General features: G+C 39.1%; 17 non-coding genes across 17 annotated transcripts; all 17 read left to right on the top strand.

The window, feature by feature from the left end:
- Positions 1-158: 158 nt before the first annotated feature.
- On the top strand, positions 159-231 carry TRNAT-UGU. The gene has a single exon. It is a non-coding gene; the product is annotated as a tRNA-Thr (tRNA).
- Positions 232-1,213: 982 nt separating this feature from the next.
- On the top strand, positions 1,214-1,287 carry TRNAT-CGU. Its single transcript has one exon. It is a non-coding gene; the product is annotated as a tRNA-Thr (tRNA).
- Positions 1,288-1,742: 455 nt separating this feature from the next.
- TRNAT-UGU lies at positions 1,743-1,815 on the top strand. The gene has a single exon. It is a non-coding gene; the product is annotated as a tRNA-Thr (tRNA).
- Positions 1,816-3,996: 2,181 nt separating this feature from the next.
- Positions 3,997-4,069, top strand: TRNAT-CGU. The gene has a single exon. It is a non-coding gene; the product is annotated as a tRNA-Thr (tRNA).
- A 455-nt stretch (positions 4,070-4,524) lies between these two features.
- TRNAT-UGU lies at positions 4,525-4,597 on the top strand. The gene has a single exon. It is a non-coding gene; the product is annotated as a tRNA-Thr (tRNA).
- Positions 4,598-5,583: 986 nt separating this feature from the next.
- Positions 5,584-5,656, top strand: TRNAT-CGU. Its single transcript has one exon. It is a non-coding gene; the product is annotated as a tRNA-Thr (tRNA).
- Positions 5,657-6,120: 464 nt separating this feature from the next.
- On the top strand, positions 6,121-6,193 carry TRNAT-UGU. The gene has a single exon. It is a non-coding gene; the product is annotated as a tRNA-Thr (tRNA).
- Positions 6,194-7,178: 985 nt separating this feature from the next.
- On the top strand, positions 7,179-7,251 carry TRNAT-CGU. The gene has a single exon. It is a non-coding gene; the product is annotated as a tRNA-Thr (tRNA).
- Positions 7,252-7,706: 455 nt separating this feature from the next.
- Positions 7,707-7,779, top strand: TRNAT-UGU. The gene has a single exon. It is a non-coding gene; the product is annotated as a tRNA-Thr (tRNA).
- A 1,123-nt stretch (positions 7,780-8,902) lies between these two features.
- TRNAT-UGU lies at positions 8,903-8,975 on the top strand. Its single transcript has one exon. It is a non-coding gene; the product is annotated as a tRNA-Thr (tRNA).
- A 986-nt stretch (positions 8,976-9,961) lies between these two features.
- On the top strand, positions 9,962-10,034 carry TRNAT-CGU. The gene has a single exon. It is a non-coding gene; the product is annotated as a tRNA-Thr (tRNA).
- A 463-nt stretch (positions 10,035-10,497) lies between these two features.
- Positions 10,498-10,570, top strand: TRNAT-UGU. The gene has a single exon. It is a non-coding gene; the product is annotated as a tRNA-Thr (tRNA).
- Positions 10,571-11,684: 1,114 nt separating this feature from the next.
- Positions 11,685-11,757, top strand: TRNAT-UGU. The gene has a single exon. It is a non-coding gene; the product is annotated as a tRNA-Thr (tRNA).
- A 983-nt stretch (positions 11,758-12,740) lies between these two features.
- On the top strand, positions 12,741-12,813 carry TRNAT-CGU. Its single transcript has one exon. It is a non-coding gene; the product is annotated as a tRNA-Thr (tRNA).
- Positions 12,814-13,268: 455 nt separating this feature from the next.
- Positions 13,269-13,341, top strand: TRNAT-UGU. The gene has a single exon. It is a non-coding gene; the product is annotated as a tRNA-Thr (tRNA).
- A 1,122-nt stretch (positions 13,342-14,463) lies between these two features.
- Positions 14,464-14,536, top strand: TRNAT-UGU. Its single transcript has one exon. It is a non-coding gene; the product is annotated as a tRNA-Thr (tRNA).
- A 1,122-nt stretch (positions 14,537-15,658) lies between these two features.
- Positions 15,659-15,731, top strand: TRNAT-UGU. Its single transcript has one exon. It is a non-coding gene; the product is annotated as a tRNA-Thr (tRNA).
- The last annotated feature ends 861 nt before the right edge of the window (positions 15,732-16,592 follow it).

Genomic DNA, 16,592 nt, shown 5'->3' with positions numbered 1-16,592 from the left:
CCTCACATTTAGGTCAGGTTGGCCAAAACAATGTAAAGTTCTTATGTCCCATGAGAGCCCTGTTTCTCTTAAATGTTTTGAAGGTCTTTGATTTTTTTCAGTTTATAGGGCAAAAAGATACACCTGAAAAAAAACCATTGGGAAAAGCTGTGCATGGTGGCTTCATAGCTCAGGGGTTAGAGCACTGGTCTTGTAAACCAGGGGTCGTGAGTTCAAATCTCACTGGGGCCTACATCTTTAGTCTGATGTGAGTATGGTCTTATCGATGACCCATTATGACTTCAGGGATCATCAAGGGTCCTCCAAATGTCTTGTTTTCAACTATTGAATTTAAGCAAATATGATGCAGGACTACTTCTCACAGTCCAGCTTTTCTTAATTGCTTGTATGTTTGAGTGGACAGCATCAGTCTTCACAGACTAATATTTTGAGCGCCTGGTTTTGCAAAAAGGTGCCCTTGTACTGAACCAGCAACTATTCAGCCATATGCTACAAAATGTGCTACTTTCTTTTTCATCAAAAATAGACTTTTAAGATAAACATTTAGAATTGATTCTGAAAACCTTTGACTAAGGTTTAACAGTACAGCTGGCAGTCTTCTCTGGAGTCATGGAATCAAATACCACTTCTCACAGTCCAGATTTTTTTAAATGTCTGAGTGCACAGCGTCATTCTTCGCAGACTATGGTGGTTGAGCACTGCTCTTGTAAAACCATTTGACTTGTAATAAACCAGCAACTGCTATGCTGTACAGTGGACAAGGAATGTTCTACTCTTTCTTTTTCCACACAAACAATAGACTTTTGAGATGAATATTTTTGAATCCCATTCTGAAATTTTTGGCCCCGTTTTCAACAGGGCCATCTGGGCGGTTTTAATTGGAGTCATGGAGTCAATATACCACTTCTCACGGTCAGTTTGTATGTCAGAGTGGACGCATCAGTCTTCACATAGTAGGATTTTTGAACGCTGGTTTTGCAAATCAGGTGCCTTGTACTGGACCAGCAATTACTATGCCATGTGCTATAACAGTGGAGAAAAAAGTGTGCTCTTTCTTTATCCGTAAAAAATAATAGACTTTTAGGTTGAACTTTTTTGAATCTGATCTGAAAAGTTTGCCTTTCTTAAATGTAGCTGAAGATTTTTCCTTGTCTGAAGTTTTTAGATAAAAAAGCCTTGGTCAGAAAACACACGTTCAACTTGTCTGTTGTTTGGCTTCATAGCTCAGGGGTTAGAAGCGCTGGTCTCGTAAACCAGAAGTCGTGAGTTCAAATCTCACTGAGGCCTATTTATTACCTTAGGTTAATGTAAGCGCAACACTGCTTACGATCTGAAACAGTATGTAGGATCAACGAGGATCTTTCAAAGTGTTTTCTTTTCAGCTATCTGAATTCTAAACAGCAACTATAATGCTGTAGTGCTGCACCAGTGGACTTCTTGTTTACACCAAAAATGTACTTTTAAGATGAACATCTATGTATCTGATTCTGAAACCTTTGGCCCCTATGTTAGTCTATGATGGCACACGTTTTGTGTTGACATGCGAAATGATGACTGACTTACATCGAATTCTCTGAGCTCTTCCTCACATTTAGGTCAGGTTGGCCAAACAATGTAAAGTTCTATGTCCCATAAGAGCCCTGTTTCTCTTAAATGGTTTTGAAGGTCTTTGATTTTTTTTCAGTTTATAGGGCAAAAAGATACACCTGAAAAAAAAACCATTGGGAAAAGCTGTGCATGGTGGCTTCATAGCTCAGGGGTTAGAGCACTGGTCTTGTAAACCAGGGGTCGTGAGTTCAAATCTCACTGGGGCCTACATCTTTAGTCTGATGTGAGTATGGTCTTATCGATGACCCATTATGACTTCAGGATCATCAAGGGTCCTCCAAAATGTCTTGTTTTCAACTATTTGAATATTAAGCAAATATGATGCTGGACTACTTCTCACAGTCCAGCTTTTCTTAAATGCTTGTATGTTTGAGTGGACAGCATAAGTCTTCACAGACTAATATTTTGAGCGCTGGTTTTGCAAAAAAGGTGCCTTGTACTGAACCAGCAACTATTCAGCCATATGCTACAAAATGTGCTACTTTCTTTTTCATCAAAAAATAGACTTTTAAGATAAACATTTTAGAATCTGATTCTGAAACCTTTGACTAAGGTTTAACAGTACAGCCTGGGCAGTCTTCTCTGGAGTCATGGAATCAAATACCACTTCTCACAGTCCAGATTTTTTTAAATGTCTGAGTGCACAGCGTCATTCTTCGCAGACTATGGTGTTGAGCACTGCTCTTGTAAACCATTTGACTTGTAATAAACCAGCAACTGCTATGCTGTACAGTGGACAAGGAAATGTTCTACTCTTTCTTTTTCCACACAAACAATAGACTTTTGAGATGAATATTTTTGAATCCCATTCTGAAATTTTTGGCCCCGTTTTCAACAGGGCCATCTGGGCGGTTTTAATTGGAGTCATGGAGTCAAATACCACTTCTCACGGTCAGTTTGTATGTCAGAGTGGACAGCATCAGTCTTCACATAGTAGGATTTTGAACGCTGGTTTTGCAAATCAGGTGCCTTGTACTGGACATGCAATTACTATGCCATGTGCTACAAAATGTGCTACTATCTTTTTCATCAAAAAATAGACTTTTAAGATGAACATCTTTGCATCTGATTCTGAAACCTTTGGCCCCTATGTTAGACTATGATGGCACACGTTTTGTGTTGAAATGCGAAATGATGACTGACTTACATCGAATTCTCTGAGCTCTTCCTCACATTTAGGTCAGGTTGGCCAAACAATGTAAAGTTCTATGTCCCATGAGAGCCCTGTTTCTCTTAAATGGTTTTGAAGGTCTTGATTTTTTTCAGTTTATAGGGCAAAAAGATACACTTGGACAGAATGGAAAAAATCCTGGGAAAAGCTGTGCATGGTGGCTTCATAGCTCAGGGGTTAGAGCACTGGTCTTGTAAACCAGGGGTCGTGGTTCAAATCTCACTGGGGCCTACATCTTTAGTCTGATGTGAGTATGGTCTTATCGATGACCCATTATGACTTCAGGATCATCAAGGGTCCTCCAAAATGTCTTGTTTTCAACTATTTGAATATTAAGCAAATATGATGCTGGACTACTTCTCACAGTCCAGCTTTTCTTAAATGCTTGTATGTTTGAGTGGACAGCATCAGTCTTCACAGACTAATATTTTGAGCGCTGGTTTTGCAAAAAAGGTGCCTTGTACTGAACCAGCAACTATTCAGCCATATGCTACAAAATGTGCTACTTTCTTTTTCATCAAAAAATAGACTTTTAAGATAAACATTTTAGAATCTGATTCTGAAACCTTTGACTAAGGTTTAACAGTACAGCTGGGCAGTCTTCTCTGGAGTCATGAAATCAAATACCACTTCTCACAGTCCAGATTTTTTTAAATGTCTGAGTGCACAGCGTCATTCTTCGCAGACTATGGTGTTGAGCACTGCTCTTGTAAACCATTTGACTTGTAATAAACCAGCAACTGCTATGCTGTACAGTGGACAAGGAAATGTTCTACTCTTTCTTTTTCCACACAAACAATAGACTTTTGAGATGAATATTTTTGAATCCCATTCTGAAATTTTTGGCCCCGTTTTCAACAGGCCATCTGGGCGGTTTTAATTGGAGTCATGGAGTCAAATACCACTTCTCACGGTCAGTTTGTATGTCAGAGTGGACAGCATCAGTCTTCACATAGTAGGATTTTGAACGCTGGTTTTGCAAATCAGGTGCCTTGTACTGGACCAGCAATTACTATGCCATGTGCTATAACAGTGGAGAAAAAAGTGTGCTCTTTCTTTATCCGTAAAAAATAAATAGACTTTTAGGTTGAACTTTTTTGAATCTGATTCTGAAAAGTTTGCCTTTCTTAAATGTAGCTGAAGATTTTTCCTTGTCTGAAGTTTTTAGATAAAAAAAGCCTTGGTCAGAAAACACACGTTCAACTTGTCTGTTGTTTGGCTTCATAGCTCAGGGGTTAGAGCGCTGGTCTCGTAAACCAGAAGTCGTGAGTTCAAATCTCACTGAGGCCTCTTTATTACCTTAGGTTAATGTAAGCGCAACACTGCTTAAGATCTGAAACAGTATGTAGGATCAACGAGGATCTTTCAAAGTGTTTTCTTTTCAGCTATCTGAATTCTAAACCAGCAACTATAATGCTGTAGTGCTGCACCAGTGGACTTCTTGTTTACACCAAAAAATGTACTTTTAAGATGAACATCTATGTATCTGATTCTGAAACCTTTGGCCCCTATGTTAGTCTATGATGGCACACGTTTTGTGTTGACATGCGAAATGATGACTGACTTACATCGAATTCTCTGAGCTCTTCCTCACATTTAGGTCAGGTTGGCCAAACAATGTAAAGTTCTATGTCCCATAAGAGCCCTGTTTCTCTTAAATGGTTTTGAAGGTCTTTGATTTTTTTCAGTTTATAGGGCAAAAAGATACACCTGAAAAAAAACCATTGGGAAAAGCTGTGCATGGTGGCTTCATAGCTCAGGGGTTAGAGCACTGGTCTTGTAAACCAGGGGTCGTGAGTTCAAATCTCACTGGGGCCTACATCTTTAGTCTGATGTGAGTATGGTCTTATCGATGACCCATTATGACTTCAGGATCATCAAGGGTCCTCCAAAATGTCTTGTTTTCAACTATTTGAATATTAAGCAAATATGATGCTGGACTACTTCTCACAGTCCAGCTTTTCTTAAATGCTTGTATGTTTGAGTGGACAGCATCAGTCTTCACAGACTAATATTTTGAGCGCTGGTTTTGCAAAAAAGGTGCCTTGTACTGAACCAGCAACTATTCAGCCATATGCTACAAAATGTGCTACTTTCTTTTTCATCAAAAAATAGACTTTTAAGATAAACATTTTAGAATCTGATTCTGAAACCTTTGACTAAGGTTTAACAGTACAGCTGGGCAGTCTTCTCTGGAGTCATGGAATCAAATACCACTTCTCACAGTCCAGATTTTTTTAAATGTCTGAGTGCACAGCGTCATTCTTCGCAGACTATGGTGTTGAGCACTGCTCTTGTAAACCATTTGACTTGTAATAAACCAGCAACTGCTATGCTGTACAGTGGACAAGGAAATGTTCTACTCTTTCTTTTTCCACACAAACAATAGACTTTTGAGATGAATATTTTTGAATCCCATTCTGAAATTTTTGGCCCCGTTTTCAACAGGCCATCTGGGCGGTTTTAATTGGAGTCATGGAGTCAAATACCACTTCTCACGGTCAGTTTGTATGTCAGAGTGGACAGCATCAGTCTTCACATAGTAGGATTTTGAACGCTGGTTTTGCAAATCAGGTGCCTTGTACTGGACCAGCAATTACTATGCCATGTGCTATAACAGTGGAGAAAAAAGTGTGCTCTTTCTTTATCCGTAAAAAATAAATAGACTTTTAGGTTGAACTTTTTTGAATCTGATTCTGAAAAGTTTGCCTTTCTTAAATGTAGCTGAAGATTTTTCCTTGTCTGAAGTTTTTAGATAAAAAAAGCCTTGGTCAGAAAACACACGTTCAACTTGTCTGTTGTTTGGCTTCATAGCTCAGGGGTTAGAGCGCTGGTCTCGTAAACCAGAAGTCGTGAGTTCAAATCTCACTGAGGCCTCTTTATTACCTTAGGTTAATGTAAGCGCAACACTGCTTAAGATCTGAAACAGTATGTAGGATCAACGAGGATCTTTCAAAGTGTTTTCTTTTCAGCTATCTGAATTCTAAACCAGCAACTATAATGCTGTAGTGCTGCACCAGTGGACTTCTTGTTTACACCAAAAAATGTACTTTTAAGATGAACATCTATGTATCTGATTCTGAAACCTTTGGCCCCTATGTTAGTCTATGATGGCACACGTTTTGTGTTGACATGCGAAATGATGACTGACTTACATCGAATTCTCTGAGCTCTTCCTCACATTTAGGTCAGGTTGGCCAAACAATGTAAAGTTCTATGTCCCATAAGAGCCCTGTTTCTCTTAAATGGTTTTGAAGTTCTTTGATTTTTTTCAGTTTATAGGGCAAAAAGATACACTTGGACAGAATGGAAAAAATCCATTGGGAAAAGCTGTGCATGGTGGCTTCATAGCTCAGGGGTTAGAGCACTGGTCTTGTAAACCAGGGGTCGTGAGTTCAAATCTCACTGGGGCCTACATCTTTAGTCTGATGTGAGTATGGTCTTATCGATGACCCATTATGACTTCAGGATCATCAAGGGTCCTCCAAAATGTCTTGTTTTCAACTATTTGAATATTAAGCAAATATGATGCTGGACTACTTCTCACAGTCCAGCTTTTCTTAAATGCTTGTATGTTTGAGTGGACAGCATCAGTCTTCACAGACTAATATTTTGAGCGCTGGTTTTGCAAAAAAGGTGCCTTGTACTGAACCAGCAACTATTCAGCCATATGCTACAAAATGTGCTACTTTCTTTTTCATCAAAAAATAGACTTTTAAGATAAACATTTTAGAATCTGATTCTGAAACCTTTGACTAAGGTTTAACAGTACAGCTGGGCAGTCTTCTCTGGAGTCATGGAATCAAATACCACTTCTCACAGTCCAGATTTTTTTAAATGTCTGAGTGCACAGCGTCATTCTTCGCAGACTATGGTGTTGAGCACTGCTCTTGTAAACCATTTGACTTGTAATAAACCAGCAACTGCTATGCTGTACAGTGGACAAGGAAATGTTCTACTCTTTCTTTTTCCACACAAAAAATAGACTTTTGAGATGAATATTTTTGAATCCCATTCTGAAATTTTTGGCCCCGTTTTCAACAGGCCATCTGGGCGGTTTTAATTGGAGTCATGGAGTCAAATACCACTTCTCACGGTCAGTTTGTATGTCAGAGTGGACAGCATCAGTCTTCACATAGTAGGATTTTGAACGCTGGTTTTGCAAATCAGGTGCCTTGTACTGGACCAGCAATTACTATGCCATGTGCTATAACAGTGGAGAAAAAGTGTGCTCTTTCTTTATCCGTAAAAAATAAATAGACTTTTAGGTTGAACTTTTTTGAATCTGATTCTGAAAAGTTTGCCTTTCTTAAATGTAGCTGAAGATTTTTCCTTGTCTGAAGTTTTTAGATAAAAAAAGCCTTGGTCAGAAAACACACGTTCAACTTGTCTGTTGTTTGGCTTCATAGCTCAGGGGTTAGAGCGCTGGTCTCGTAAACCAGAAGTCGTGAGTTCAAATCTCACTGAGGCCTCTTTATTACCTTAGGTTAATGTAAGCGCAACACTGCTTAAGATCTGAAACAGTATGTAGGATCAACGAGGATCTTTCAAAGTGTTTTCTTTTCAGCTATCTGAATTCTAAACCAGCAACTATAATGCTGTAGTGCTGCACCAGTGGACTTCTTGTTTACACCAAAAAATGTACTTTTAAGATGAACATCTATGTATCTGATTCTGAAACCTTTGGCCCCTATGTTAGTCTATGATGGCACACGTTTTGTGTTGACATGCGAAATGATGACTGACTTACATCGAATTCTCTGAGCTCTTCCTCACATTTAGGTCAGGTTGGCCAAACAATGTAAAGTTCTATGTCCCATGAGAGCCCTGTTTCTCTTAAATGGTTTTGAAGGTCTTTGATTTTTTTCAGTTTATAGGGCAAAAAGATACACCTGAAAAAAAACCATTGGGAAAAGCTGTGCATGGTGGCTTCATAGCTCAGGGGTTAGAGCACTGGTCTTGTAAACCAGGGGTCGTGAGTTCAAATCTCACTGGGGCCTACATCTTTAGTCTGATGTGAGTATGGTCTTATCGATGACCCATTATGACTTCAGGATCATCAAGGGTCCTCCAAAATGTCTTGTTTTCAACTATTTGAATATTAAGCAAATATGATGCTGGACTACTTCTCACAGTCCAGCTTTTCTTAAATGCTTGTATGTTTGAGTGGACAGCATCAGTCTTCACAGACTAATATTTTGAGCGCTGGTTTTGCAAAAAAGGTGCCTTGTACTGAACCAGCAACTATTCAGCCATATGCTACAAAATGTGCTACTTTCTTTTTCATCAAAAAATAGACTTTTAAGATAAACATTTTAGAATCTGATTCTGAAACCTTTGACTAAGGTTTAACAGTACAGCTGGGCAGTCTTCTCTGGAGTCATGGAATCAAATACCACTTCTCACAGTCCAGATGTTTTTAAATGTCTGAGTGCACAGCGTCATTCTTCGCAGACTATGGTGTTGAGCACTGCTCTTGTAAACCATTTGACTTGTAATAAACCAGCAACTGCTATGCTGTACAGTGGACAAGGATATGTTCTACTCTTTCTTTTTCCACACAAAAAATTGACTTTTGAGATGAATATTTTTGAATCCCATTCTGAAATTTTTGGCCCCGTTTTCAACAGGCCATCTGGGCGGTTTTAATTGGAGTCATGGAGTCAAATACCACTTCTCACGGTCAGTTTGTATGTCAGAGTGGACAGCATCAGTCTTCACATAGTAGGATTTTGAACGTTGGTTTTGCAAATCAGGTGCCTTGTACTGGACCAGCAATTACTATGCCATGTGCTACAAAATGTGCTACTATCTTTTTCATCAAAAAATAGACTTTTAAGATGAACATCTTTGCATCTGATTCTGAAACCTTTGGCCCCTATGTTAGACTATGATGGCACACGTTTTGTGTTGAAACGCGAAATGATGACTGACTTACATCGAATTCTCTGAGCTCTTCCTCACATTTAGGTCAGGTTGGCCAAACAATGTAAAGTTCTATGTCCCATGAGAGCCCTGTTTCTCTTAAATGGTTTTGAAGGTCTTGATTTTTTTCAGTTTATAGGGCAAAAAGATACACTTGGACAGAATGGAAAAAATCCATTGGGAAAAGCTGTGCATGGTGGCTTCATAGCTCAGGGGTTAGAGCACTGGTCTTGTAAACCAGGGGTCGTGAGTTCAAATCTCACTGGGGCCTACATCTTTAGTCTGATGTGAGTATGGTCTTATCGATGACCCATTATGACTTCAGGATCATCAAGGGTCCTCCAAAATGTCTTGTTTTCAACTATTTGAATATTAAGCAAATATGATGCTGGACTACTTCTCACAGTCCAGCTTTTCTTAAATGCTTGTATGTTTGAGTGGACAGCATCAGTCTTCACAGACTAATATTTTGAGCGCTGGTTTTGCAAAAAAGGTGCCTTGTACTGAACCAGCAACTATTCAGCCATATGCTACAAAATGTGCTACTTTCTTTTTCATCAAAAAATAGACTTTTAAGATAAACATTTTAGAATCTGATTCTGAAACCTTTGACTAAGGTTTAACAGTACAGCTGGGCAGTCTTCTCTGGAGTCATGGAATCAAATACCACTTCTCACAGTCCAGATTTTTTTAAATGTCTGAGTGCACAGCGTCATTCTTCGCAGACTATGGTGTTGAGCACTGCTCTTGTAAACCATTTGACTTGTAATAAACCAGCAACTGCTATGCTGTACAGTGGACAAGGAAATGTTCTACTCTTTCTTTTTCCACACAAACAATAGACTTTTGAGATGAATATTTTTGAATCCCATTCTGAAATTTTTGGCCCCGTTTTCAACAGGCCATCTGGGCGGTTTTAATTGGAGTCATGGAGTCAAATACCACTTCTCACGGTCAGTTTGTATGTCAGAGTGGACAGCATCAGTCTTCACATAGTAGGATTTTGAACGCTGGTTTTGCAAATCAGGTGCCTTGTACTGGACCAGCAATTACTATGCCATGTGCTATAACAGTGGAGAAAAAAGTGTGCTCTTTCTTTATCCGTAAAAAATAAATAGACTTTTAGGTTGAACTTTTTTGAATCTGATTCTGAAAAGTTTGGCTTTCTTAAATGTAGCTGAAGATTTTTCCTTGTCTGAAGTTTTTAGATAAAAAAAGCCTTGGTCAGAAAACACACGTTCAACTTGTCTGTTGTTTGGCTTCATAGCTCAGGGGTTAGAGCGCTGGTCTCGTAAACCAGAAGTCGTGAGCTCAAATCTCACTGTGGCCTCTTTATTACCTTAGGTTAATGTAAGCGCAACACTGCTTAAGATCTGAAACAGTATGTAGGATCAACGAGGATCTTTCAAAGTGTTTCCTTTTCAGCTATCTGAATTCTAAACCAGCAACTATAATGCTGTAGTGCTGCACCAGTGGACTTCTTGTTTACACCAAAAAATGTACTTTTAAGATGAACATCTTTGTATCTGATTCTGAAACCTTTGGCCCCTATGTTAGTCTATGATGGCACACGTTTTGTGTTGACATGCGAAATGATGACTGACTTACATCGAATTCTCTGAGCTCTTCCTCACATTTAGGTCAGGTTGGCCAAACAATGTAAAGTTCTATGTCCCATAAGAGCCCTGTTTCTCTTAAATGGTTTTGAAGGTCTTTGATTTTTTTCAGTTTATAGGGCAAAAAGATACACTTGGACAGAATGGAAAAAACCATTGGGAAAAGCTGTGCATGGTGGCTTCATAGCTCAGGGGTTAGAGCACTGGTCTTGTAAACCAGGGGTCGTGAGTTCAAATCTCACTGGGGCCTACATCTTTAGTCTGATGTGAGTATGGTCTTATCGATGACCCATTATGACTTCAGGATCATCAAGGGTCCTCCAAAATGTCTTGTTTTCAACTATTTGAATATTAAGCAAATATGATGCTGGACTACTTCTCACAGTCCAGCTTTTCTTAAATGCTTGTATGTTTGAGTGGACAGCATCAGTCTTCACAGACTAATATTTTGAGCGCTGGTTTTGCAAAAAAGGTGCCTTGTACTGAACCAGCAACTATTCAGCCATATGCTACAAAATGTGCTACTTTCTTTTTCATCAAAAAATAGACTTTTAAGATAAACATTTTAGAATCTGATTCTGAAACCTTTGACTAAGGTTTAACAGTACAGCTGGGCAGTCTTCTCTGGAGTCATGGAATCAAATACCACTTCTCACAGTCCAGATTTTTTTAAATGTCTGAGTGCACAGCGTCATTCTTCGCAGACTATGGTGTTGAGCACTGCTCTTGTAAACCATTTGACTTGTAATAAACCAGCAACTGCTATGCTGTACAGTGGACAAGGATATGTTCTACTCTTTCTTTTTCCACACAAAAAATTGACTTTTGAGATGAATATTTTTGAATCCCATTCTGAAATTTTTGGCCCCGTTTTCAACAGGCCATCTGGGCGGTTTTAATTGGAGTCATGGAGTCAAATACCACTTCTCACGGTCAGTTTGTATGTCAGAGTGGACAGCATCAGTCTTCACATAGTAGGATTTTGAACGCTGGTTTTGCAAATCAGGTGCCTTGTACTGGACCAGCAATTACTATGCCATGTGCTACAAAATGTGCTACTATCTTTTTCATCAAAAAATAGACTTTTAAGATGAACATCTTTGCATCTGATTCTGAAACCTTTGGCCCCTATGTTAGACTATGATGGCACACGTTTTGTGTTGAAATGCGAAATGATGACTGACTTACATTGAATTCTCTGAGCTCTTCCTCACATTTAGGTCAGGTTGGCCAAACAATGTAAAGTTCTATGTCCCATGAGAGCCCTGTTTCTCTTAAATGGTTTTGAAGGTCTTGATTTTTTTCAGTTTATAGGGCAAAAAGATACACCTGAAAAGAAACCATTGGGAAAAGCTGTGCATGGTGGCTTCATAGCTCAGGGGTTAGAGCACTGGTCTTGTAAACCAGGGGTCGTGAGTTCAAATCTCACTGGGGCCTACATCTTTAGTCTGATGTGAGTATGGTCTTATCGATGACCCATTATGACTTCAGGATCATCAAGGGTCCTCCAAAATGTCTTGTTTTCAACTATTTGAATATTAAGCAAATATGATGCTGGACTATTCACAGTCCAGCTTTTCTTAAATGCTTGTATGTTTGAGTGGACAGCATCAGTCTTCACAGACTAATATTTTGAGCGCTGGTTTTGCAAAAAAGGTGCCTTGTACTGAACCAGCAACTATTCAGCCATATGCTACAAAATGTGCTACTTTCTTTTTCATCAAAAAATAGACTTTTAAGATAAACATTTTAGAATCTGATTCTGAAACCTTTGACTAAGGTTTAACAGTACAGCTGGGCAGTCTTCTCTGGAGTCATGGAATCAAATACCACTTCTCACAGTCCAGATTTTTTTAAATGTCTGAGTGCACAGCGTCATTCTTCGCAGACTATGGTGTTGAGCACTGCTCTTGTAAACCATTTGACTTGTAATAAACCAGCAACTGCTATGCTGTACAGTGGACAAGGAAATGTTCTACTCTTTCTTTTTCCACACAAACAATAGACTTTTGAGATGAATATTTTTGAATCCCATTCTGAAATTTTTGGCCCCGTTTTCAACAGGCCATCTGGGCGGTTTTAATTGGAGTCATGGAGTCAAATACCACTTCTCACGGTCAGTTTGTATGTCAGAGTGGACAGCATCAGTCTTCACATAGTAGGATTTTGAACGCTGGTTTTGCAAATCAGGTGCCTTGTACTGGACCAGCAATTACTATGCCATGTGCTATAACAGTGGAGAAAAAAGTGTGCTCTTTCTTTATCCGTAAAAAATAAATAGACTTTTAGGTTGAACTTTTTTGAATCTGATTCTGAAAAGTTTGCCTTTCTTAAATGTAGCTGAAGATTTTTCCTTGTCTGAAGTTTTTAGATAAAAAAAGCCTTGGTCAGAAAACACACGTTCAACTTGTCTGTTGTTTGGCTTCATAGCTCAGGGGTTAGAGCGCTGGTCTCGTAAACCAGAAGTCGTGAGTTCAAATCTCACTGAGGCCTCTTTATTACCTTAGGTTAATGTAAGCGCAACACTGCTTAAGATCTGAAACAGTATGTAGGATCAACGAGGATCTTTCAAAGTGTTTTCTTTTCAGCTATCTGAATTCTAAACCAGCAACTATAATGCTGTAGTGCTGCACCAGTGGACTTCTTGTTTACACCAAAAAATGTACTTTTAAGATGAACATCTATGTATCTGATTCTGAAACCTTTGGCCCCTATGTTAGTCTATGATGGCACACGTTTTGTGTTGACATGCGAAATGATGACTGACTTACATCGAATTCTCTGAGCTCTTCCTCACATTTAGGTCAGGTTGGCCAAACAATGTAAAGTTCTATGTCCCATAAGAGCCCTGTTTCTCTTAAATGGTTTTGAAGGTCTTTGATTTTTTTCAGTTTATAGGGCAAAAAGATACACTTGGAAAAAATCCATTGGGAAAAGCTGTGCATGGTGGCTTCATAGCTCAGGGGTTAGAGCACTGGTCTTGTAAACCAGGGGTCGTGAGTTCAAATCTCACTGGGGCCTACATCTTTAGTCTGATGTGAGTATGGTCTTATCGATGACCCATTATGACTTCAGGATCATCAAGGGTCCTCCAAAATGTCTTGTTTTCAACTATTTGAATATTAAGCAAATATGATGCTGGACTACTTCTCACAGTCCAGCTTTTCTTAAATGCTTGTATGTTTGAGTGGACAGCATCAGTCTTCACAGACTAATATTTTGAGCGCTGGTTTTGCAAAAAGGTGCCTTGTACTGAACCAGTAACTATTCAGCCATATGCTACAAAATGTGCTACTTTCTTTTTCATCAAAAAATAGACTTTTAAGATAAACATTTTAGAATCTGATTCTGAAACCTTTGACTAAGGTTTAACAGTACAGCTGGGCAGTCTTCTCTGGAGTCATGGAATCAAATACCACTTCTCACAGTCCAGATTTTTTTAAATGTCTGAGTGCACAGCGTCATTCTTCGCAGACTATGGTGTTGAGCACTGCTCTTGTAAACCATTTGACTTGTAATAAACCAGCAACTGCTATGCTGTACAGTGGACAAGGATATGTTCTACTCTTTCTTTTTCCACACAAAAAATTGACTTTTGAGATGAATATTTTTGAATCCCATTCTGAAATTTTTGGCCCCGTTTTCAACAGGCCATCTGGGCGGTTTTAATTGGAGTCATGGAGTCAAATACCACTTCTCACGGTCAGTTTGTATGTCAGAGTGGACAGCATCAGTCTTCACATAGTAGGATTTTGAACGCTGGTTTTGCAAATCAGGTGCCTTGTACTGGACCAGCAATTACTATGCCATGTGCTACAAAATGTGCTACTATCTTTTTCATCAAAAAATAGACTTTTAAGATGAACATCTTTGCATCTGATTCTGAAACCTTTGGCCCCTATGTTAGACTATGATGGCACACGTTTTGTGTTGAAATGCGAAATGATGACTGACTTACATTGAATTCTCTGAGCTCTTCCTCACATTTAGGTCAGGTTGGCCAAACAATGTAAAGTTCTATGTCCCATGAGAGCCCTGTTTCTCTTAAATGGTTTTGAAGGTCTTGATTTTTTTCAGTTTATAGGGCAAAAAGATACACTTGGACAGAATGGAAAAAATCCATTGGGAAAAGCTGTGCATGGTGGCTTCATAGCTCAGGGGTTAGAGCACTGGTCTTGTAAACCGGGGGTCGTGAGTTCAAATCTCACTGGGGCCTACATCTTTAGTCTGATGTGAGTATGGTCTTATCGATGACCCATTATGACTTCAGGATCATCAAGGGTCCTCCAAAATGTCTTGTTTTCAACTATTTGAATATTAAGCAAATATGATGCTGGACTACTTCTCACAGTCCAGCTTTTCTTAAATGCTTGTATGTTTGAGTGGACAGCATCAGTCTTCACAGACTAATATTTTGAGCGCTGGTTTTGCAAAAAGGTGCCTTGTACTGAACCAGCAACTATTCAGCCATATGCTACAAAATGTGCTACTTTCTTTTTCATCAAAAAATAGACTTTTAAGATAAACATTTTAGAATCTGATTCTGAAACCTTTGACTAAGGTTTAACAGTACAGCTGGGCAGTCTTCTCTGGAGTCATGGAATCAAATACCACTTCTCACAGTCCAGATTTTTTTAAATGTCTGAGTGCACAGCGTCATTCTTCGCAGACTATGGTGTTGAGCACTGCTCTTGTAAACCATTTGACTTGTAATAAACCAGCAACTGCTATGCTGTACAGTGGACAAGGAAATGTTCTACTCTTTCTTTTTCCACACAAACAATAGACTTTTGAGATGAATATTTTTGAATCCCATTCTGAAATTTTTGGCCCCGTTTTCAACAGGCCATCTGGGCGGTTTTAATTGGAGTCATGGAGTCAAATACCACTTCTCACGGTCAGTTTGTATGTCAGAGTGGACAGCATCAGTCTTCACATAGTAGGATTTTGAACGCTGGTTTTGCAAATCAGGTGCCTTGTACTGGACCAGCAATTACTATGCCATGTGCTACAAAATGTGCTACTATCTTTTTCATCAAAAAATAGACTTTTAAGATGAACATCTTTGCATCTGATTCTGAAACCTTTGGCCCCTATGTTAGACTATGATGGCACACGTTTTGTGTTGAAATGCGAAATGATGACTGACTTACATTGAATTCTCTGAGCTCTTCCTCACATTTAGGTCAGGTTGGCCAAACAATGTAAAGTTCTATGTCCCATGAGAGCCCTGTTTCTCTTAAATGGTTTTGAAGGTCTTGATTTTTTTCAGTTTATAGGGCAAAAAGATACACTTGGACAGAATGGAAAAAATCCATTGGGAAAAGCTGTGCATGGTGGCTTCATAGCTCAGGGGTTAGAGCACTGGTCTTGTAAACCAGGGGTCGTGAGTTCAAATCTCACTGGGGCCTACATCTTTAGTCTGATGTGAGTATGGTCTTATCGATGACCCATTATGACTTCAGGATCATCAAGGGTCCTCCAAAATGTCTTGTTTTCAACTATTTGAATATTAAGCAAATATGATGCTGGACTACTTCTCACAGTCCAGCTTTTCTTAAATGCTTGTATGTTTGAGTGGACAGCATCATTCTTCACAGACTAATATTTTGAGCGCTGGTTTTGCAAAAAAGGTGCCTTGTACTGAACCAGCAACTATTCAGCCATATGCTACAAAATGTGCTACTTTCTTTTTCATCAAAAAATAGACTTTTAAGATAAACATTTTAGAATCTGATTCTGAAACCTTTGACTAAGGTTTAACAGTACAGCTGGGCAGTCTTCTCTGGAGTCATGGAATCAAATACCACTTCTCACAGTCCAGATTTTTTTAAATGTCTGAGTGCACAGCGTCATTCTTCGCAGACTATGGTGTTGAGCACTGCTCTTGTAAACCATTTGACTTGTAATAAACCAGCAACTGCTATGCTGTACAGTGGACAAGGAAATGTTCTACTCTTTCTTTTTCCACACAAACAATAGACTTTTGAGATGAATATTTTTGAATCCCATTCTGAAATTTTTGGCCCCGTTTTCAACAGGCCATCTGGGCGGTTTTAATTGGAGTCATGGAGTCAAATACCACTTCTCACGGTCAGTTTGTATGTCAGAGTGGACAGCATCAGTCTTCACATAGTAGGATTTTGAACGCTGGTTTTGCAAATCAGGTGCCTTGTACTGGACCAGCAATTACTATGCCATGTGATACAAAATGTGCTACTATCTTTTTCATCAAAAAATAGACTTTTAAGATGAACATCTTTGCATCTGAT

Source organism: Bufo bufo, unplaced genomic scaffold (genome assembly GCF_905171765.1).
Source record: "Bufo bufo unplaced genomic scaffold, aBufBuf1.1, whole genome shotgun sequence".
Lineage (NCBI taxonomy): Eukaryota > Metazoa > Chordata > Amphibia > Anura > Bufonidae > Bufo > Bufo bufo.
The sequence above is the reverse complement of the archived record's forward strand: the minus strand, read 5'-3'. Positions and strand labels throughout refer to the sequence as shown.